General features: G+C 38.0%; 1 long non-coding RNA gene across 1 annotated transcript in view; it reads right to left on the bottom strand.

Annotated features, from left to right (window-relative positions):
- The window catches only part of LOC140689534 (uncharacterized), a 225,298-nt gene that overhangs the window by 109,235 nt on the left and 91,076 nt on the right, over window positions 1-24,987 (bottom strand). Inside the window, exon 2 of the long non-coding RNA XR_012064582.1 lies at window positions 3,823-3,891. This is a non-coding gene — a long non-coding RNA (uncharacterized lncRNA). The remainder of the gene's footprint in view (window positions 1-3,822; window positions 3,892-24,987) is intronic.

Raw genomic sequence — 24,987 nt, forward strand, 5'->3', positions numbered from 1 at the left:
GCTAAAAACAGTTCATTGTTCTGGCAAGATTCTTTTTGGGGGTAGAGAGAGGGCAGGGAGGTAATTTAGGTTTTCATTTATCTATTTCTTTCTTCATGGAGGTGCTGAGGATTGAACTCAGGATCTTCTGCATGCTAAGCATACACTTTATACCACTGAGCCATAACTTCCCCTCACAGCAAGGCTCTTGAAAATCAACAACAAAATGACAGGGTCATGAAAAAAAAAGGCCTAATTCTCTAAAATTGATGGCAGTTATATTTCCTATGAAGCAAACTCATTAGAAATAGTACTGCCTGAACAGTGGGGGAAAAAAAATTTAGTGAGTTTCTGAACTTAGAAATGAGAAAACAAATGTGCACATTGCTCCAGAGGACAGCCCTGAGATTTCTCTTCCCCATACAAGTCTTGAAAAAGAAACCAGCGGTTGAGGGGATGGCAGGGACAAAGCAGAGATCTCCATGCCCACAACTCACCACGTCTAGGAGGATGAGAAATTGGGAGCAGACACCTACTCATGTATCCATACACACTGGGAAACATCAAGGGAGTGAAAGGTCCAGAGATGGTCAGGGATGTGGCCATTCATTCAGCGATGTCTGATGAGAACCTGCTACGTGTAAGGCACTGCTATGCTGAGCAGGGAAGGAGATGAGAGCTATTTAAAATTAAGATTCTAACCTCTATAATTTTCTAATCTGTTGTAAACCAAAAATAGGATAAAATGTCACGTTGAAGTGCCACATGAGTAATACTATAAAAAGTTAAAAACATCCAGCAGATATTTAAAAAATTTTTTCTTTTTTAAAAACCCAATTCTGGTTAAAGAAAAAGCACAAGTTTGTCACTGGCACTCCTCCACTCCATGACAGAAATTGCTCCCCCCAAAATCAAGTTTTCTTAAATATTTAGTCAGAGAATGAGTAGCAGCCCCAAGTCTTTATAGGCCCATTTATATCTTCAGCACAAAACTAAAGAAGGGCCCTTTAAGCTTTGAAACTGTAAGAAGTGTTTGTCAGGCCACATCTCGTGGACATCTACAGCTTTTGTCAAGAAGGCAGCTCCCTGGTCTGCTCCTGCAGCTGGTCACAATTGGCCACCCCCAAAATGCCACTGTCCATTTCTCAGGTCTCACAGAAAATAAATAAAATACCATCCAGAGTAGCCAAATCCTCTTCAACATCATCAAACTGCAAGGAATCGCCCACCCTGATGGAACCTGAAACCCTGGCCAGCAAGGTTCAGCCTTGGCTCCACCATCACACAGCCAGTGCCCGCTGGACACCACACTTCACTTCTCAGGGATTCTGCCCCACAGCGAACAGCAGTGTAGCCTAGATTATCTCTAAAACCCATCTTGCCCCGGATTTTATGACACTAAGGGATTTCTAGGTTGCCAAGTGCTTTCCTCTCTCATGCTGCTCATTTGATGGAAACAGTCATACAAAGAATTTCAGTACAACCATGGAGCTATTAGCGCTGTCTTAAATAGGAGTTTATTAGAGACTTGTTCTTCTTTGCTTTTTCCTGGATGTTCACAGTCTCTGCCCTGCCCTCTACAACTTGGGTAAATGGGTATTACTTCTCCCCCTTAATCATCACACTGAAAGTCTCCAAATCCAAGCGCAAAATGGTGGCTCCTCAGAGGCGACAACATGCAATTAGATGTCTGCAGTTTCACATATCCCAAGCAAGCAATTTAAAATGTCAAATAGTGAGCCGTTTCTTTGTGCTTCATAAAAGAACTCCTCCTGAATCCCCCAGACAACCCATTTGCAGAATTGCTAGTAAATCAACATAATTTGTTTTTCCCAAGACTGTACTCTGCTAGGGAAACCTCCTTCAAAACTGCTGAAGCTGCTGCAATTATATAAAATTATTGCATCTCACAATAAGGAACTTCCTTATAATTGGTCATGCAAATGAGAGACAATAATACATATATAATTTAGACAGTCTGTTGTTCCCAAGTTTGTTTAATTTCGTCAGTGTTCCCTTTGCTTCATAAAATCCCAGAATTCTACAATTCAGCAGATAGGAGGTATTCCAGGGAAACACAATTTGCTTGAGTGAATTCAAATATTTAGTATATAATTTATGTTAAATATTTGCAGCATGTGAATGCAAATACACCATCACTCTGACATCTATCACTGCAGAATGGAAAATAATTAGACTTCATTTTTAAGCAGCTGACAGGCAGATTTTTTTTTCCAGAAGTCTAACAGAAAGCCTGCAGGCAAGTCAATAGAATCTAAGTCCACACACCTGGCACCACCAAAGAAAATGGATCAGAGCCCAAGGTGGTGTCCTTTGTTAGGTTCTTTTCTTGAAAGAGGGACTGCCTCAAGGCTCACCCTTGAATCATGTTGGTTTATGGGAATGGATATGCCCTTGATCAAAGAACATCCCCGAAATTTAAAAAGGCAGTTTTTTCTAGTGGCAAAAAGAAGGCTCAATAAAACTCAAGAACCATGGCTACATGTCACCATCCAAAGGAGACCTTGGGGGGCAGGTGGACACTGCCAACATCCTTGGTGGGACCTAGTGACAAAGCTGGGTGAGTCCCTGCTGGGGGGAGGGGGTCTCAGTGCCAGATGGAGAGGAATGTGCTCTTAAATCTTTTCTCCCATTAAAACAATACAAAACAAAATAAACAAAAACAAAAAAACATGGCTCCTAGCAAGGCTTTTTGACTGACTAGATCTGTGATCATTATAAAGTCAACTTGCTTCTCCAATACTCCATTTCCTCAGGGACAAAATGGAGGAGTTAAGTTACATAATCTCTATGCTATCCTTTCACTATAAACAATTACACATCCACCTATGATAAATATTTGCTATCACACAAAAATTTCCTATGGAGTTATGGCAAGAATGTGGCCTAAAGACTGACAGGTCAAGGGTTGAATCCCAGCTTTAAGGTATCAACTATGAGTTTATACAGGTGCTAGCTCTCGGAACGTTAGCTTCTTCATCTACGAAATGAATTTGGAGGCAGGGGATTAAGTGTTTACCTGGCATATAGTTATCATAAAAAATACTCAGCCTACACCAAGACAACCCTAGGCAAGATTGTGAAATGAGTTAAGACTGTCTGGAGTCCCTTCTCCCTGCATTTTCTATTTGTCTTTAAACTTATACCCCTGCCTTTATGCTGTTTCCTTCTTCCAAACATGATAACCAAACCCCACTAAGACTAGGGAGATACAATGTATTAGCAGTATTTCTATGCAACATACTACAGAAGCTAAGAGCACAATATCTAGATTCAGACAGATCTGGGTTCAAATCCCGATTCCATCCTTCACTAGTCACTTGACAGTAGGCAAGTTATTTTCTCCATGTTTCAAGTCCTCCATCCATAAAATGATGATAATACTAATATCTACCTGTATAGACTTGATATAAAGACTAAATAAAACGTTCATGACCTGCTTAGTGTTATGCTAGGTAACACTAAGGTGAGCATCTAATAAAGAAGGGTTCTGGTTACATTTATTCTCACATCCTGTTAATGCCTCAAGTTTAGCTTGTAAATAAATAAACATCTTCTGTCTTTACATAAGAACTTCAACCACACTTCCCCTCTCCTGACTAATTCATTTATAAAAATTCATTGCAGTCTTTACATTCTTTTTCAACTTCACTTTGTTCTTTTGAGCCCTACATGTAATTCCCTTACTCTCTTCCAGCTTTCTTCAGAGAAAAAAGGCAGCCTGTTTGCCTAGGATTCCACCCTTAAATTTCTAGCATTACCCAGTTCCTTCTCATTCATTCCTCTGTGCAGCTAATCATGGAACAATCTTGGAATGAGTACCTCTTATTTGCCAGTCTTGGTTAGGAGCTGGGAATGTGAGAACAGCAGAGACTGTCTTCAGGCAGGTAACTGCAAAACAGAAGAGACATATTTGAGAGACATTAAGGACGCAACATCAACAGGACTGGAAGCTGACGGATGCTGCAGACTGGGAGCAAAGTTCATTCTTTAATCCCTCTCCACATTCTTTAAAAAGTTTTTGTATGAGTATGCTTTGGTCTGCATACTCTTTGCTACTGAGCACCACCATAAGGTAGATTATGCAGTATCAGCAATATTAATGTAATGGGGAGACATTTTTTGAACTTCTGGAAATTCACACACACATGTATTTTCTTGGAAACACATTTTCCAGTAGCTGAAACTAGCAGAAACTGACTCAGGGAAAGGAAAGTTTAAGTACTTTAACTACACATATGCTTAATAATTTGATTTGGGACCTTTGGAGCCTTTGAGAATAATTGGTCATCTTGGAGTTGCAAAGTTCTTTTAAGGGCCAGGGCTCTACTGATGAAAAGTACAAAACAGAATCATTGCATGTACTTTACTCTGCAAAAGAAAGCAAAGGCTATTCTGGAACGACATAGTTGAGTTAATGAATAACTAAACTTAAATTGCTCTGCCAAAATAATGTAAAACGTTGAAAATCAGGACATGACTTACTTATTGCTTCCTTATAAAGCAGATAAGGAAAAGCGCTGGGGTCCTAAGACCCAGGAAATTAGGGATGAGAAATTAAAGATAAGAAAGGAGACACTTATATTGGAAGATCAATGGCTCCTAGCAACATGGCGGCAATCCAGAGTCAAGAAGAAAGAGTCAGTAGGGGGTCCATATGTTGCACATGGATGGACCCCAGAAGCAGTAATATATGTGTCCAGGTTTATTTTCCTTTTCTGTGGTATAATCCACCTCTCACACCCTCTTTGTTGCCTTTAAACTCAGTAAAGTCTATTAAAACCTTTTGTGTCCATTGGGTGGGGAACATTTAAAGGAAGGGCTATATCCATGCACAGAGAGACGGGGACAAGGGAAGCAGCTCAGTAATGTGGAAAAGCTTTCTGGAGGTGCAAAAAATGAAATAGTAAGAGAAGTCAGAACAGTGGTTTAAAGGGAAGTGTGGCCAACAAAGAAGACCCAGCATTTCCTGGGATCCTCAGAAATATTTGGGAAGGTAAGTAAACTTCCTAGGCTCACAAGAGCTGCAGACTCAGATTATTAAAAGAAAAATGGGACTTAGAAACAGTAGAGATCTTGCAGAAATTGGCACATGAGGAAAGTACTTACAGAAGATAATGGTCCTAGCTTATAAGAGAAGGCCAGAATGCAATCCACTGCATACTGAATCAACTTCATTAAATAGGGCGTAAGCAAAAGCTCAAAAGTACCCAAATCCCAGGCCTCCCAAATGCTTTAAAGTGAGTCTCAGAGGACTTCTTGGGGTTTTTAAACTTCATAAAGACAAAATCCAAAGATGTTATGAGAAGAAAGTCAGTAAAGCTCAGCCGTCCTAGTCAGGGCCTTCACCTGCTTATTTCTTTTACCAAGGATGCCCTTTGGTGATGCACGATGACCTTCCACTCCCAGGGAACCCCATTAAAGAACGACAGAAAGCTAACTGGCCTGCCAACTCTTTTGCTAAATGTGTTGTAAGACGGGAAATCTCATAGTTTTCTTCATAACCTTCTCAAGTTTTTAAATCACTTAAAGTCCAAAAGTTCTTATTATCAGACCAATTATCTCTTACAGCAATTCTAGCCTAATTCATCTTCCTTTGGCCCTCCATGGAGATGAAGAGCCCCTAGTCAGCATCCTCTCTCTACTTCTCGATAGCAGTGATGGAAGAATTACAGGGTGATCTCTTCTTATTTTCTTATATAGACTAGACAACATCACTCATTTTGTCTCACAGGACCATTCCTCCAATTCATCCCTTTCATAATTTCTACCATTCTAGCCTCTTTGATTTTCTGCACTAATTTTAAATTAAAAAGCAAACTGGAAACAGTAAGTTTAGGACCAGTACAAAGTAGACTAAGAAGATATGTGACTTCACTTTTATAACACAATTGTACCAATGGCATACTCACTTTGAAATTTTCTTTAAAATGTCATTGTTCACGCATATTCAACTATGGAAATCAATATCAATTGTATGAATTTGCTGTGTGCTAAAACAGTGACATTTTCAATTCTGTTAAACAACGCTCTGTTCTATAGAAAACTTTCTAAAACATTTAGTTTAAAAAAATCCAGTTGTTAGAGATGCTCAGGGAATCCACCAAATATGGCTAAAAGATAACTTTGACACTGAAAGCAGAGTTATTGTCTGCCAAAACTACTCTTCTTCTGATTGGGTCATTATGGACCTCCAGCTGCCTGATCTAATGACATTTTCTGACCTCATCTTCCTTGATCTCTCATCAGCCACACCCAATGGAATCCTTCTGTGAAATATGCCTTCTGTTTTCCTTGGATGATCTCACACTCTGGGTTTTCCTCTTCTCTCTCTACTGTTCCTTCTCACTCTCTTTGGCCAAATCCTCCTCCTCCTCTCCCTAACCTTTACCTCCTAAAGTTTCTCAGTCATCTTGTTTCATCTTCTCTTTTTTAAAGCACTCCCAGCCTCTTCACTGGGGAGGCCTTCAACTGACTGAACGAGTTCTACCCACATTATGGAGGGTAATCTGCTTTACTCAAAGCCCACTGATGTAAATATTACTCATATCTTAAAAATATCCTCACAAAAGCACCTAAAATAATGTTCAATCAAATATCTGTGTACCATGGCCTATCCAAGTTGAGACATAAAAGTAATCATTACATGCATATTTCAGAAATATCTAAAAGACATAAGATTCTTTTTAGGTTTTCAAACTTTACTGCATGAACGATTTACTGGAAAATATGTTAAACCTCCTATTATTATTGGGTACCATTTCTGTTTCTGGTGATTTAATGATAAATTTGTGAGAATTTACTCCAAGATCTTCTAACTATCTTCAAAGGAGCCTCAGACACTCTCTGGGGTTGGAGGGAAGCCCGGGAGAAATCTCTGTATTTCCTCAATGTTTTCATACAGGTAAAGCTAGGTATATATATGTATGTTTATATATACAAAGCTTTGACTTGAAAAAGTAAAGTCACAAAAGGACAATAATATGCAATCAGAGCAGGAAACATGGAAAAGCAATTCTCCCATTTCATTTTAAGAAAGAAATAGCATATACATTGTATACATTTATCTAATACATAAATATTTTTATATATTTATTTATTTCCAGATTTTTCTTTTAGAATCTTCTGGAAAAAATATATTCTTCTCACCCACAGCTCTACCTCAAAGCTCAGTCCAAAACTCATGGCTCTGGTGTCCCACCATAACCTGGAAAAAACAAACACTGTGGTGTGCTCCACAGATCTTCCTACAGGACTGAAGGATCTGATGCTCTGGGAAACATGGTGGCTGACAGCTCTCAACTGTCACTTCTTTCCAGAAATTGTTTCAGCTGAAGAGAGGTTTTACCCCAGGGCACACCTCCTTCCTGGGGGGAGCCTCCAACCAGTCAGTGACTGTCAACACAGGAACATAAAGTACAAGCCCCCTTGCTGCAACGTAGAATAACATTCAGTTTCAGAACTTCCCCTGAAGTTAGCTGAGAACATCTTTGAGATTGCAGCCCCACTTCCTCTGATCAGTCCTGCTCCTTTCCCTTTCCTTCCACTCCCTAGGTGCTGAGCTCAAGTGTTTCCTAAGAAATCTCCTACATACCAATACTAATTTGAGAATCTGCAGAGACACGGGTAGAAAACCCACTTTATAAGAGAAAAGAAAGGCTCTGAGGTCATTGGTCCTTTCTTCTCCAAACAGGATCCTCTTCCTGGGCCTCCATAGTTAATTAGCTCCTCCCACTGAGTTAGTATTTTTCTCCCTGCAGTTGCAAACGAAGTAGTCTCAGTGGCCATGTCAAAGCGAGGAGTGACAGAATACCATGCAGACATTGAGTTCTGATTTGCATCAAGTACCAGAAGCCTCTTTCATGGGGAATAAATTAGTAGAGATATCCACTCTATTTCCTTCCTAATACGCCTGTCATACTGTGTAACATTCACCCTGAGGTGTAGGGGTAAGGGTGAGATGATTGCAAATATCTTGCTCAGAAAGATGTATTTCTTAGCACACTGGGAAACCAACAACCTTAGAGGGGAGTGTTCTGCTGTAATAACTAAAATGAAAAGCCCTTATGCTGGCTATTGACATTATCTTGTTACTTTGCATTTGGATAGCTACAGGGAGCACAGGCGCTTCAAAAAGTCTGAGAAAATGGAAATAATCCTACTTTACTGCCAATGACACTCAGATAGCCATTAAAAATTCAGTTGTCAAATAAACGAAGTTGCTTTGGAGTTTTCCTATTTTGAAGCAAGCAGGGCGGTAGATGCTTTTAAAATTTCTTTTCTGGAAATCCGGCTTATCAGCTTTCAGTGACATTGGATTTGTGCATTTATCTGGAAATCAGAGGTGATCTCTGTCGATCCCTTGTTGTAGTCACTTTTCAATTAAGAACTCGAAGGAGCCCTGTTATCAGGTCCCAGCATTCGTCTGAGTCATCACTAAATATACTTTCCTCGGAAACAGGATTTGTATTTTCTTTTTCATTGACCACAGAAGTTATTCTAACTTAAATTTGGCTGTGCTCACCAACTTACTTCTCAAAATAAAAGATAAGGTTTTGGGTTAGCAGGATATATTGCCTTCCTCGATCAAAGTAAGCTCAACGACTCATGATCATGTTTTTCACAAACTCCAGAAAAATTGAGATTTGTGTAACAGCGATCTGTTGAAATAATTTTTTTTTAATTAGGGTATTTAAATTTTGGCCCTTAGGAAAGCCCATCAACTCAACTAACAGAAATAACCATTAGTGAGAGTACCTATCTATCCTATTTCTTGGAAAACACCTAATATTTATAGTATCAATTATCAAACAATCAAAATATTTTCTTTATTTTCAAGGAAAGCTACTGTTAATGGTACATTTGAGGGATTTTCTATACCTCACAACTTCTAAAATCTTGGTTAAACTTCTAAATATTTAACACTAAAGAAGATATCACATATATCTATATTCATATGCATACCTATGTACAAAACCACATGTGAGTAAAGTCCTTTTTCTTTTAAAGATATCTACCTGACTCATGTATGTTAATCAAGAATATGGATGCCATGAATTGTATTTCCCTATGAGATTTTGATCAATCTTAGAATTCATAACATTTGCAGAATCTCAAGGCAAGAGAAAATCTTGGTAATCATACTGTTCAACTTTAACATACCAGGACATGGAGACCCAGAAAGATCTCATTGGACATACAGTCAAATGAGAGCAGAAGCTTTAAAACCAAAAGCACATGGATTCAAATCCTACATCTACCACTTAGTTTGAACAAGTTACTTAAAAACTCTTGGCTTTGTTTTCCTTCTCTATGAAATGGGACTAATAGAAGTTAACCTAAAAGTCATTTTAAAATAAATGTAAACATTAAACTTCAAACCTGGCAGAGGTTCCCCATTAATTATGGTGGCGGCAATTATTACATGTACCTAGTAACTTAGTAGGTGCTATAAAGTAGCCATGAAAAATAAGTATAATATTAGACTAAAAACAATTAATATATTTTTAAAGAATCCAAGGCTGATAAATCCTAGATAAACTGAAATGGGCAGTGACTCTGGACTAGGATGGTAACTTTGAGAGTGGGAACGAGAAATGTGTCTACTGATACAAAAAGCTTAAGAGATAAGGCTTAAAACCAATGTATTCTCTGATTACAAGAAGTAGTGACTTTCCCAACCAACTCTATATCCATGTACACTCCCCAGCCTGATGGGTTTCCACATAGCTCATTTTCCCTCCGGGGCTGTGTATCATGTTTATCATTAATCATATTTATCATTAACTTGAATTGTACCAGGATTAAAATATTAGAGAAGAGGCTGAATAACATACCATGTGATATACTCAGGCCCTGAACTGAATCATTTTCAGCCTATAGATCCTCATTTCCATCTAGTACTTTATTACTGACCCTAGTGGAAATTCTACAGAGCCATTAAAATCTTGGAAGAAATGAATGTATTTCGAATTTATTTGCAGAAGTGCTAATAAATGAATCAATATATTGTAAAAGGTAAGGAAAAGAGAAAAAAATAGAATAAACAATTTTTTAAACAAGGACTACTTCTCTTTTATCTGTAAAAAATGGTTTTCAAATGAAGAATACAACAGTCAATTAAACATGTATAACATATTATGTGCTCATTACGTTCTAAAGAATATAAAATACCAAAGCAGCATGATTCTCACCTGTAAGATGTTTACAGTGTAATTGGAGAAGTGACTAATGCACATAAAACTAATATTGAACTATTAAACTTTGCTGGAAATTGGTGTGAACTACAGGGATGAGACAGTAATAAAAATACTTTGCATAGCTCTTCTACATACATAATTTCAGTTAACCTACATAGGATCCTGTGAGAGGAGTATTATTATCCCCAATGACAGGTGATAACCTCAAACTCAAAAGCACGTAGGACACTGACTCTAGCCTAAGTACACCCGGCTCAGAAGAGGCAACATACAGAAGCATAAAGGTGTCCTATCCAGCACCCAGTCCCCACTTTTTATCTTTAAAACCAAGATTTTGTGCATAGATGAGCTTTATGGGAAGCTAGTCCCACCCTAGGTCCAAGATAGACCTGGTGGTTTTGCAATAACTCATTTCCCTTGCTGGCAGTTGGATTCAGAACAGACTCTTCACCTAATCTTATCCAAATGTGTTGTGAAGACTGTCAGGGGACTTCTTAAAAAGCTCCTCAAAGATGTAGTCAAGAACCTAGAGACTGCCGTCCCTTCATTCTTCTATCCATCTTTGAGGAGCTAACAACCACATCTGAAGCCCTTCTCACTTCTGGAAGTTCCATCATGTGAGATAAGGAATTAATTTATTCGTAAATCAATTAAGAGAGTTTTGATGTGTTCTGTTTTTTATTTTAACTTACCACCAAAAGCATCCTAAAAGTACCCTGAAACATGGAACCAGAATTCAAATGCATGCCTTCAGATTTTGGGTTCCACTTGCTTTCCCACTGTGCAGTGTTATTCTTCCTCTTCCTTGGAATAAACAAGGCTCTCACTGGTGGGTCAGGATTAGAAATTTATTTTGGAGCATAGAGGGGATGATGTCCGTGGTGTGAAGGAGGTAGGTTTCAGAATGAGTTGAAAGCATGAAACCACACACTGTGATGCTCTGTTCCTACAACTGAGTATTTCCTTTGCCCTGAATTTGATATTTTGATTAAGAGGCAGTACCATGTGCTCCAAAATTCTGTTTGCTGCTATTACCAGAGTTTTTCAGTCTTTCTTACTCTCTTCCTCCTCTTGATCCTCCTCCTCCATGCTTAGGCTGGACAGAATGAGTTTCTGCTCTGCCAAACTAAGGTCCTGGGTTAGTTCATCCACCCCCAAGTATTTCTTAAAACCATTTCCTCATGTTCAGCACTATGATGCATACTGTTGAGAATTTTAGAAAGTGTTGGGAAAATGGTCTACACCCTTGGGGAGGCCATATTGTGGTCAAGATACAAAAGGCAATGATAATGACAATACTAGCTATATTTATTGGTGCATATGAAGTGCTAGATATTGTACAAGATATTTTATCTACACATCTCCTCTATGCACACTTGGGGAAATGGTAAGGATCAAGAGGTATATATATAAGCAGTTAATAAAATGGCTCTTCATACTGATGTTATAGATGTTTAGACAAAGAAAAAAAAATCAACATCAATTCCCAAAAATACTTACTGCATAAGAGTGCTGGGATGGTAAGAGACTTACTCCTTCATTTCTTCAAACATTCTGTAATGTAATATTGTTTTTAAAACTAAAAATGTGTGAATCAGATTCATTGTATAAGTAAATAACTAAATTTCTGAGTCTATCTCATTTGAAAAATGAAGATGACCCTGATATACAAGGTATGTAAAAATAATTTAAAATGATAAAATGTACCCAAACAGCCTATCTAAGAATAGTCAATTCTTAATCAACATTAATTCCCTTTTCCATTCCTAAGAAAGACATTTCATTATTTTGCCTAGGAGAATGCCAGTACTAAATTTAGATAATGCAATCTCATTGATTTCTAATGGAAAGCATTAGCATAGATGAAAGGAAAAATCAACTATTTCTCTATTTATTCCAATAGTTTAATGCCATGAAGTACATCAGAGGGAAATACTCCAAGACACAAAGAGTTTTTTTTTTTTTAATTGCAAATGACAGTTCAGGTTTAGAATTTCCCCATTTCAGAAGGTAATTTCTCTTACCCAAACAAAGGTGCTAGATCATCAACACCAACATAAACATACACACACTGAAAAAATACACAGTCATCTCAACAAATGTAGAAAAAGTATTTGACAAACTTCAATATCCATTAGTGATAAAAAAAACCTCTCAGCAAACTAGGAATGCAAGGGAACTACCTCAATCTGATAAAAACTATCAAACAAATAAACAAAAAAACCTGACAGCTAATATACTTAATGATGAAAGATTGAATACTCTTCCCATAAGGGCAGAAAGAGGATGATGCCTGCCCTCACCACTCCTATTTAACACTGTATTAGAATTTCTAGTCAGTGCAATAAGGCAAGAAAAAAAAAAAAAGACATAGAGATCAGAAAGAAAGAAGTAAAACTGTCTTTGTTCACAGACAATACATTGTCTACATAGAAAATTCTAACAAGTTTGCCAAAAAAGTTTTTAGATCTATTATGCAAGTTAGCAAGGTTACTAGATAGGTGAATACATGAAAATAATTTTTTATATATTAACAAATTGATTAAAAATGAACATTTAAAAATGTTATTACCACTAGAATCAACATCAAAAAACAGGAAATAGTCGGAGATAAATATAACAAAATATGTGCAACATCTGAACCTGAAAACCAAAGACTTCTTTTTTTAAGATATTTTTAATGACCTAATTAAATGGCGAGCTATGTTATGTTCCTGAATCGGAAGATTCAGTGTTGTTAAGATATCGGTTATGCACAAATTGATCTACAGATTCAGCATCCCAAAGTGTCAAAAGGCTGTTTTTGTAAATATTGACAAATTGTTTCTAATGTAAATGACTCAGAATAGCCAGAGCAATTTTGAAGAAGAAACAAAGAACAAAATTGGAGGGCTTACACTGTCTGAGTTATGGAAAAGCTGTATTAATCAAGACAGTTCGGCATCAGGGAAAGATCTGACATACACATGAACAGAACATAGTTCAGATATAGACCTACATATGTATGAGCAACTGAATTTGACCACGGCAAAAGGTACTTCAATGGAAAAAAGCTGTAAAATAAAAATAAAGAGCTGTGTTCCTTACCTCTCACCGAATGATTTGTTTCCAAAAGAAACCAGTTTTGACTTCAAGAACCAGCTTGAATCCCTTAAACCTGATTCTCATATAATTTAAACAGAAAGACCTTGCTAAGTTTCTAAACTAGGCTTTACCTACTTGACATTCAATGTCTTTTCTATGTATTCTCTTTTGTTGCTTTTTTTAAAAATTCAAATAAAATTAAGTCCAGGCAGTACTCCTGAGTAAACAGGTATTTTCACAAATTACCACAATGCTGAAGAATGTGTCTTTTTTAGATTTAGTTTTCACCAATGCAGGGAAAGCAGATACACAAGATGTCTTTTTTTAAACCAACTCACAGACTTGCCCATGTGGTCACTTGGAGAACAGAACTAAAATTGCTTGTGGTCAAAAGTGACCCTCAGAGTGGTGGTTTTGCCTACTATCAGAAACCAGTTGTGATGCTTTTAAAATGCCCTTCTGAGCCCCACCAGACTTATAGAATCAGAATCTCTGAAGGTGGCTTCAGGCATTTCTTAAAACAAATTTTCTAAGGGATTATTTTGCCCAATAAAGTTTCAAAACCACCAGAAGGATAGATATACTAAAATGTGATTCCATGAAATTATCTGATTTAAAATAATTAACAAACAAAATCTAATTAACATAACACAAATTACAGAGTGGGTACTTTATCAGTATGGCTAGCATAAAGCATTCATTCAATGGGGGATGGGCAACATTCAGAGAGGGAAGATTCTTTTACACTAGACTCCAATTTAGGACTTTATTTTATAAGTCAGTGGTTCTCAAACTTAAGCATAAATGAGAATTCCGTGGAGGGCTTGTCAAAATACAGACTGTGGAATCCTACTCCCAGCATTTCTGATTTTAGGCTAGATAATGTGTATTTCTAACAAGTTCCCAGGTGATGATGAAGCTGATGGTCTGGGAAACACACTGGGAACCCACTAAGAAGCTTTAAAATGTTAGGGTTGAGTGTGACATACTCAAATTTACATTAAAAAAAAAAAGAATCTGATGCAGGGGTTTTGAACTTTGGCTGTACATTACAATCACCTTGGCCAGAAGACCTCAGAGCAAGTAAACAGAAGCTCTTGGGGGTAGACTTGGGTATGAGTAAGTATGAGAACCACTGCTTGATGATCTGTGACAAAAGTGTTGGAGGCAAGTGAGACTGGCAGGTGAGAGGCCAGTAGAGAAAGTGCTTCTCAAACCTGGTTGCCCAGAACTCAAGGACAGATGAGGGGGTAGGAGTCCCACTTTCATAATTACAATAAAGCAGTTACGCTTTTATCTTTTCAAATATTCATTTAAAAGGGAAACAAAAGGTTTTCCTGCACTAAAATAAAATAAACAGTTGTGACAATCCCTGAGTCAGGAGCAGCAGAGAATGGCTAGACAGTGGCTCAGCACTGCTGAAATTCTCTGTCTTCTGACACATCAAGCAACAAGTGGTAACTGCCAAGTGAGAAACTGTGTGTGAAAGGAGGGGCTTGGGCGGATGACTGCCGAGGTCTCAGACACTGCACTTTGTTATGATTCCCTAGTGGTGCAGATCATCAGAGCTAACAAAATTGAGGGTCAGGGCTTTTGGGAAAGGAGTGGTTAGAGATGCATGTGTGTAGCTGTGGTCATTCACCCAGGAGACAGGTTTAGATGATGTTATGGGAGCATTTTCAGCTTAATTTGAAAGGTTTGACAGTCAACACCGGCTTTGCAAATTGGTTATAAGGTAGACATTTTCCATAGTTGAGCTAAATCTAAAGCTTCAAGTTGTGACATATATATAGAGAGAGACACACATATTAGAAGAGAAGAAATAGAAACACTTATTAAAAAGTAGCTTTGACAAAAGTGCTTTAAAATTAATATATTTTTCTTTTCCAACCCTTTCTGAATATGTCATATTTAACAAGGTCCCTAAGAGTAAAGAATAATGGGTATAATTAATAATCAATTGATAAGTCTTGAGAAAGCTTTCTCGATATACATTCCAGAAATTGGGAACGAGGGTTTCTCCAATGACTAGATAATAAATCCACTTGGAAATCAGATGGTTTTCCATTCCTTAATTATAACAAAATCAAAGGAGGACCTAATCAAGTTATCAGCTGATATAGTATTAAAGACAACTTGTGATAACATAAAACTGTGTTATCAAACATATGATATGGATATGAATTGGATGTATGACTTGGAAGAAGGTCAAAAACTCATTGCCTTTGATATAACAGAACTTCCACTTCTATATACTTGTGTGGGAACATGGCTTTGGTGCTTACATCTAGAAAACAAAAACATAAATAAAAGTGATGGTCAGTCCTATTTTATTCTAGCAATGAGCAATTTTTATGGATTCATAAATTAACTTGACAAAAATGTCACTAGTTTTATTAGGAGACACATTTCCTTAAAAATGTACCTCATGTTTAAAAGTCACTCATCAAAATTTTTAATGATCTATTTTATTTTCATTAACTCTGCAGAAATAGTCATTGTCATGGTAACTCAATCCAGAAGAAAGGTTTTTTTTTAAATAAAAAAAATTTAGAAAGAATATCATGGTAAGGTCAAATTTAGAAAAAAATAGTTTCAATTTATATAAATATTTTTGTTGCAGAGACATATGGTAAAGTGATCAATAATAGAATTCTAAGCATAAAATATATTGGGGTAAAACTCTCGGAAGAAACTGAAATACAAATATAAGTCCAAAAATAAATGGAATGATGTAAAATTTCTGTTAAAGAAAACTTCTTATTTATCCTGTAAGGAGATGATGGAGGGTATAAAATCTCCAAGGCATTTAGATTTCTGTGGAAATATTTGAGAGAACAATATAACAACTACAACGCACCAGAAATGATCATTCTTCTCAAATATTTTTAACTTACATTGAAAAATAAAGTTACCCACTTAAAAAATATGGGAGAACAGTTACATAATTTTTCAAAATTCTCTTAGTAGGTATGTAGGAATAAAATGTTTGAAACTGTTGCCCTAGTGAACATTTCCCCCTATTTAGAAAAAGCTGAATTCCTTCGCTTGTCAAATAAGACTGCCGTGGATGGTGTTTGTCTAATGGGTTTAAGCCCAAGGGAAGAGGAATAGATTTCAACACTAAACTACCAACCCTACCTTTAGATGCTCAGAAAGATCACGAAGAGATACAAGGACCCATGATCAGAAATGCTCTGTAGGGGCTTGACTAGAGGCTGAGAGCATTACAACCTCCCACTTCAGACAGAGGCTGAAAGCAAGGAGGTCATATTTAAGTACTGATTACATAATGCACTAGTTAAAAAGAAAGGAAGTTTATTCTCAATGAGATTCAAAGAACTGAAGCAGTCTGATACAGGGAAAGGGGTTCACCAAAATTTGGGCAGTATGTATATTTAGAAACGCATTTTTATTTGAAGGTAGACACCATTCTGAAGTTGTCTGCTGAACAAGAGAGCCTCTATAAATGATCTGAAGGACTAATTTAACCCTTTTGAATGTCATAGCAATTTTGGAATTCTTGGGAATCTGGAATTTCATATATATATGAAATCTGTGTCTCAGAGAGGTTAAATGAATTGCCCAAGGTCACACAGCATTTCAGTGACAAGTGTAAGAAGAGACTCCATTTCTTATCTTCTCAGTCCTCTTGCTCTTTCTACTATATGGCCTGAAAGGCTATGCCAAAAATAGTCTCTGGATGGCTAACTTCCCACATCACCTAATATTTTACATATTAAGGAATGTTGTTAAGATCAGATAAGAGCAGCTAGCATAGTTCATAAGGCCAGCTTCCTGAGTGCATGATACCTTCCTTAACATTATACAAAAAGGAAAATAACTTCAAAAATACTACTGAAAAATCCTCTTTCTAATGAATACTGTACCAATGTTGATACAAAAGTTTGGCCTGGTAAAATATCCCTCTTCCTTTTTCCTGAGATAGAAGAAGCATATGGGTTCCTTTCCTAATCTTGCTGCTGCTCCAAGCACAGAAAAATTCTCCTGTAGTTTTATTGCTGCAGACAGCAAACATCACTCTCCCACAAGCAAGGCAGAAGAAAATGATAACAGCATTCACTTGTAATTAAATCTGGAGCTAACAGTTCAGGACAAATAAATCCAAACCTTCATGAGAAGACTGAACTGACAGATGGAAAAAAAAATTCCACCAAGCCACTGATACATTATTTTCTTGAAAACAATTATGATACAGCATATTGGCTCATATTGGTTCAAGCTGTAAATAGAGAACAAAGTATATATAGATAATTGACTTTTCCAGGATCTGGTTTATGAAAAGGAGGAGAAGGGGGTCCTTAAAATACATGTTCTACCAGATCTGCACTCAAACACAAATTAGATTTTATCCAGACTATAGAAGACAAAAGTTAACTGACAGAATAAGTTAGAAAAAAAATGGATCAGCAGACCTGAGTTTTGATTGGGAGATTAAAATTAGAAACAGAAAAGCAAGGAGGCATTATGAGAAGGAAATCACAGAGCAAAGCACTGGCCAACTTGGCAACTGGACTGGAGGGTGTTTGGTCCTAGCGGAAAAAAGCAGAATGGGTACAAAGAAAGTTTTGGAACTATTTTGAATTTTTAAGAGTATTGGGACTTCTCACTCCCAGAAAGAGTGAGAAAGGGAGTGATGCTAAAGTGAAACCCCAGAGGAGCCGTGGGGCCAGCTGCCCTCTCCTCCCCCTCCCCACTTGAGAATCAAGGCAGGGCAAGGAGGAGACCGCGAGGAGGGGGGGGGGGGTCCCAGTTACCCGAGAACACGCTGGTCTACATCCATTTTAAATGTCAAGTACTCAGATATAAAGAGGAAACAGGAGACTACAAATAGGAGCTGACCCTGAACTTTACTTTGCCTCCAGAAGAGAATTTCCTCATTGAATCTTCCTGGGGACGATCCCAGCAAACACCTATGCACCTTGGAATTTAAAGTATTGTCAATAAAGAGTACTGTGTCATGAATTTGATTATGTCTTGTGTCCAAATAGTTTTCCAGTTGTATGAGAGGCTGCTTTAAAAACAGTGGGGATGATCTGATCAGTAACAATATTGAGGATCACGGCGTGGATCCCTGGGGATTATGTGATCCTTGCAGTCACTGCAGCAGCTGGGGAAACGTGAGTTATTTCATGCTATGGAACTTAGGTCTGTGTTCATAATAAGGACTGATTTCCCTGTTAATAAAGTTGAACACATCCTGCAAACACCATGGTTCCCAATCGATTTTAGGAAATATCAGAGACAGAACTTGTACTCACTTCTTACATTCCTAGCAATAGCTGCCATTTCTCCTATCATCAATGCCTATAATTTAAGTCTCGTCCAGTACTGAACATTAAAAGCCATGGGCTTGGTTAACAACACTAGTGTTAACAAGCTAACAAGAGATTAAGTTTCCATTTGATTTCACTGACTTCACAAAGCAGTGTCACCATACTGGAAAACCAAGTTCCTTAATGAGACAGCTAGAGATACGAAGACTTGGACTTGACTAGATTATAAGAGGCCTCGTTTTCCATATCTACAAACCCAATTATCCTGTTAAGAAAGGAAATATTAAATCTTTGAATGAAGTAAGAGTATCTCAGGAATAGCAATAGGGCTCTATCCAAGTCAGAATGACATACTGACATTAATTAAACTCTATGATCTAGGTTGAAACTAGCAAAAATGTCATTCTCTCACCTGGATTGCTTGTCAGTTAAATCATACACCTATTAAGATAATAAAGTTAAAAAACTATATACTTGCGAAACTGAACTTTGACCTGATTGAGCTGATTCAGTAAGAATTGTGTCCATGATACTGCGAACATTTGACTTCGGCTAAGTTGAGACACTAAATTCTTGAATTTCTTCTCCTAAAATACAGAGAAAGTATATTTCTCTCCACCTTCTTATATACTCTGAGTTATGAAATATCATGTATATGATTTCCACTAAGAGCCAATGATTATTAAGACTGAAGGTATTATGTACATGTATACCTAATGAATGACTTTTTTCTCTCTAAATCAAAGAATGCTAAGTCCAAGATCACTCAGCTACTAAGTGCCCAAATCATATTTTACCAGAATCAGGTTTTGTCCATTTCACCATTCCAGAATATCCTCAAACCATAAATCTAAGGTCATTAGTTGAAGATCATCCATTTTTATATATATTCATAAATTTTTTTTGCTGTTGCTATTAAATTAGGAAGTTTTATCAATATATTTTAGAACCTGAAAATCCCACATCTTTCAAGCTGTTTCCCCCTTCTTTCATCTGACAGAACTTAAGATTATAAAAGTAAAATTTCCGTTCTCTTCACCCTGAGGAACTATTTGACCAAATGTTAGCTCTATATGATAAGATAAAAAGGTTTCTTCCCTGCCTTCTTTTCTTGATGGTATCTTTGCTCTCACCTTGTGTTTACCACAGATAAGACTCAACATCTTCATAAGGAATCTTTCCTAAGTTCCCCTACCTGATAATCAGAGCAATGTCAGGGCTTTGAACATTTAAAATAAACTAAATAGGGAGAAACTGGAGTCACTGCAGGTGCAGATGCATTCCTTATTTTTCATTTTTCACTGAATATAAAGAAAAATATTGATGAAAAAAGTTGAAAAGATTCTGGATATCCCCCAATATAAAAGTGATGACCTAAGGAGTCAAGGCAAGGAGAAGAAGGGTGGGTCAAAGGCTAACCTGGCCAAGGATCGCAAACAGTGGTTCTCGATGAGCTGTGACGCTGCCTGACAAAGGACATTCAGCAATGTCTGCAGACAGTTTTGATTGTCACAACTGAAATGGATGGTACTGGCATCGAGTGGGTAAAAGCCAGGGACACTGGCAAATATTCCCCAATGCACAGCACAGCCTCATCCCAATAAGGAATTAGGGCCCCGAAGTCAATAGTGCCAAGGCTGAGAAACCCTGTTCTAAAAGAATTAGTGTGCTCTTCCTATCTCTTTTATCACACAAGTGTGCTGGAAATGTTTACCTTTTGGGTTCCTCCTTACCATTGTCCACAAGTAGGACTAAAGATTTTCATAATGGAAAACCACTTCTATAACTGAAGTTTCACTGATGCCAAAGGTAGGTGGTGGACTACTAGTCACACTCTTTTCTCACCTCTCTAGTATCGCCTGATTCCCCAATACAGCCTAACCCTAATGTCCATGTTTATGTGCTTGACAACAATAAACAGGAAATAGGCTTCCTTTTTTAATATATAAGATTCCCGGGAGACTGGTGAGTAAATCACATTTTCCTTGCCTGACCTTCTCCACTGCAACATCAGTTCAAGGGATACAGTCCCAGGCCTGGGGACAGCCTAGTCCAAGAAGAAGGAAGAAGGAAAGGGTGTGATGATACAGCGTCCCGAACCAAGGTCCTACCAGCCACATCAAGGGAACATTTGAGCCCTGGGTGGCTGCCAATGAGAGGATGAATTTGCCATTTCCCACCCTACCCCACTCAGCCTACCCACAGGTAAACTAGGTTATTCTAGATCCTTCCAAGGCCTCAAATATGTCCTTGAGGTCCCGATCAGACTCATGATTATTAAGCATTAGCAATGACTGCTCTATAATAAATATATTCTCTTTATAAAAAAAACAGAATACAGAAGCTTTTAAAAAAGCAATTCGTGTACTACCTGCAAGTCCTCAGTCTTCCAAGATCTCATTTAGTCTAATTTTAGGTTTGAACTGAAACAACAACAATCCTAAGCATAACAGGCATAATAATATAAAAATAAGCATAATAAGGGAATAGAAACTTAATTTAAGAGTTATGTTCCTAGATTTTAGAAAGAATGAACAAATACTCCCTTTATACCACTCTGCTTTGATTAGGAACTTAACCACCTCTGTACGTCAGATTGTGTCATTCACCAGCTTAAACTCCTTCACTGGCATCTTACTGCACGATGAATAAAACCTAAATTTCTAAAAGTCCCTTCATGATGGTTATGATTTCCCAGGCTCCTACTTGCTCCCTGTGCTCCGTCTCTTCTGTCATTCAAATTCTTTTCCTGGACTCAGTGCTTTAGTCCTCGCTCCCTCTTCAGCCTACACTGGGGCCCTCTTCCTTAAGGGTTTTCAGCATGACTGACTCTTGCTTATCCTCAGGTCTCAGCTCAAGTGCCACCTCTTCAAAGAGAACTCCCAGACCACTTCTTCCCCGCATACCAGTTATTATCACGTGACCCTATTTTTTTTCCTTCTGGGAACTTATTACAATCATCAGTCTTTTTAGTACATGTTTTACAACTTTGTTGTCTGACTTTCTCTACAGAATGTTAGCTCCACGAGCACAGGGATCTTCTCCGTAGGGCTGACTGCTGCCCAGAGCCAGCAGCACCCGGCACATGGCAGTGACAGACCACACTTGTTGCATTAATTATGGAGTAAGTCCATATAAGCAAGGCATTCTCCCCAAGCAGAGGTTATTCAAACTATATCTTTCAGAAATTTCAAATGTAGTCACATGACCTGAGTCCATATACAGAAACAGAGGTATCAGCTCCCCAAGCTCTGAAATGGAACGGGACATAGAAATCAGCTGATACACGGACATCATCGAGTAAACCATACACACAACCTGGTTTGCCGGAGGAAGGTCATCCATCTGTACTCTACAAGTTTATCCAGGAAAATAATACACAACAGCCCCCTTTCTGTATCAGGACAGATTGAATTTAGTTTCTGCCAACGTGAACCTTTTATAAATCACTTCCACCAAGTTGAAATTAAAAGAAATAAAATCGAAATTTGTCTAAAGGATCCTGTACATACTACATCCTGTAGGAAAGTTAAATAATCACAATATATCAACAAAGGAAGACAATTAGGAAAGTCATCAAATGGCCATTAAGTAAACATATTTGTGTATTTGTATCCATATATGTACAAGACTGAAGAATTTCCAACTTACAACATTAATACAACAGCAATCTAGATACTGAAGAAAAAGATGCACCAATTATGTGAAAATCTTAAATTACTGTCTGAAAAATTTTACTATAAAAAAAAGCTGTACATTCCAGCTATTAGAGAAAATCACGAAGTCTAGATTTGTGAAATTGCAGTATTCATATACTTTGAAAGCTGAAAAAAAGAACTGACTTCTACAGAATAATGCTTAAAATACGTTTTTAAATATAACAATAATAACATTAAACTCTCAAGCCCATAAGGCCCTTGGGCTTACATGCCTCAGTTCTCTCTCACTGGCTTCGTGGATAGGGGCCACGGGATGGCCAGTCCCACCACAAACTGGAGAGCTTTGCTGCCCAGATGCTCCCCAGAGAGGGTGTGCAGCCCCTGATCTAGGACACTGGTGTCTTAGTCAGGTATTTCATACACGGGAGTCGACCTGTGAAATTACTGCTGCTTTTCATATTTTTAGTTTACACAAGGATTTTGTTGCCAAATCTAGATCCTTCTCTTCCTCTCACTCTACGTGTTGCACTCACCTTCAGCTATAATGCTGCATTTGTTTCACAGTACAATCAAGGATAAGCTTAGAAACCCAGCAACACGACTGTTAGTAGCTATCAGAAAATTAAACAAAAATACATTAAATGCTTTTGTTCATTGTGTTTGTACCACAACCAGCCAAAGAACATCCGAAGAGAGGAATTTTAATATTAGAATCCTACAATCCTCTTCCCCTTGGTATTCTCCCTTAAGACTTATTAACGTAATTCCCTGTATTTTAGAGTTCCCTGCACACAACTACTTAAGATAAATCACTGAGCATTGATTTACTTTGCTTAAACAATGATAAATTTTGTCTAAAACATCTATGTCAAGTTTACTCAGACCTCTGAGGAGGGGCTGCTGCCTGGTGGTGCTGCTACCTTCAAGGGGGCATGATGAGGCTGGTTCTTAGATGTGCAAATAAAAGTTGCAGACTTGAAGCAAATGCACTGGCAGGAGAAAGGGGAGTTGCGGAAAGGAACAGGGAGCTAACTGGACAGTGTGTCCCTCCTCCCTCCAGCCTTCTATTCACTCTCTAGTGCCTTCTACAGGCAGATCTAACCGAGAGCCCACAGGCAACAGAGAAAGCTGTTTCGCAGAGTCCCAGCCCCAGCATCACAAAACAGGGTAGAGACAGGTGGGTTTGGAGCTGAGCGCTAACAGCACAGCCCTCTCCTACTTGATCCCAGGGCTCAGCTACATATTCACGCCACCTGAAGCTTGGCACTACTCAAGGCTGCTGAAATAAAGAATTCAACTTGTCTCCTCTCGAAACAGATGTGGACTTCCGGTTATTAATGTTGAAACAGAGCACACCAGTCACCTACTAAATCTTCACTAGCAGAAGCAATGAAGCCGAAGCCAGAGATGAATAAACACAGCCTTGATCATATGAACCATCTTAACTGATGAAATAGAAATAGAAATTGGGCCAAAGCTTTCTCTGAATAACAAAATCAATCCCAATAAAGTCATTTTCTCCCATATGAAAGTCTGCCTCTCCTTTCTATTCTTAAGTAAATGCAGATGTCTCCATAAGCCAAGGACCCAATAACCTCATTGGTAGATTTTCCAAGCTTCTTTCCTTTCTCTGGCTGAGACCTTTCCCTCTAGCACTTCCACTAGAAACACAGCAGTGAAAGCCCATTCAGCCGCTTTATCCACTGCTCTCTCAAAGGTTCAGTGGGAAAGGACACAGAACCACTAACTGCAAACTGTGAGGTCCTCCAGCCAAATTCTGTGACATCTGGATTAAGAAAAGGGGATGCCCAGAGCCCCTGGCCCATGACTTGAGCAGGATACAGATTTCCTCAAAAGTTTACAGTGATCAGATGAGTCGCAGACCTGAGAATGATGGCTGAGATGTAGGCACATGCACAGTACCCCAGAGAAACTGGGAATGTCCCTTTAGAGATCCATTCTAACAATGAAGAAAAGCAGGGGAAGTGAGACTGTAGGAGGAACCATGTCGCCAGGGCACTTCTGCTGCCTGTGATGCAGCATCAGAGCCAAGGGAGCTCCCACAGGTAAAGCCAGAGGAAGGAGGGGCAGGAGTCAGGAGCGGCCAAATCACAATTCAGGATGTCTATTACCTGAAGGACTCAAAAAGAAAAAGAAAATAACAGATTTTAAGGAAAAAGACTTAAGACAGAAAACCAAAGTTGAAGTTTAGGAAGATCATGATCATTCTTGCTTCTGTTTTCCACTAACCCACTCCCTCCCCACACTCTGTACAAGGGGCCAGGCAAACTCCGAGGTGAATACCAATTCAGAACATAAGCATTAGAAGCCTGCAAAAAAAGAGGAAGGTAGAATAAAATAGAGGCAACAGGCAAATAAAGAGTACATCTAAAAAGAAACACTAAGAGTTAAGAGTAATAGTCATTGAGAGTCTCAAAGAAATTGCAGAAAAGTTACAAATTATTTTAAAAGATCTCAAAGAAGATATTCAATGGTTCAAAGAAGAAATTATGAGTTATTCTGACCAAGCAGGCAGAATTTGAGGAAAAAATGGAAGAAAATAGTTAGATATTACAAGGATAAGCCACACAAAAATCATATCCAACAGAAACAAAACTTGTGTTCATTAATCAATCCAACAATTAGAATATATAGGAAAAAATAAAAGAAATAATAGGTATAATTTAAGCATGCAAAATTATACATAGGAAATAGATCAATAAAATAAGCAAAAAAGTATACATAGAT

This window comes from Vicugna pacos, chromosome 3 (assembly GCF_048564905.1).
Source record: "Vicugna pacos chromosome 3, VicPac4, whole genome shotgun sequence".
Lineage (NCBI taxonomy): Eukaryota > Metazoa > Chordata > Mammalia > Artiodactyla > Camelidae > Vicugna > Vicugna pacos.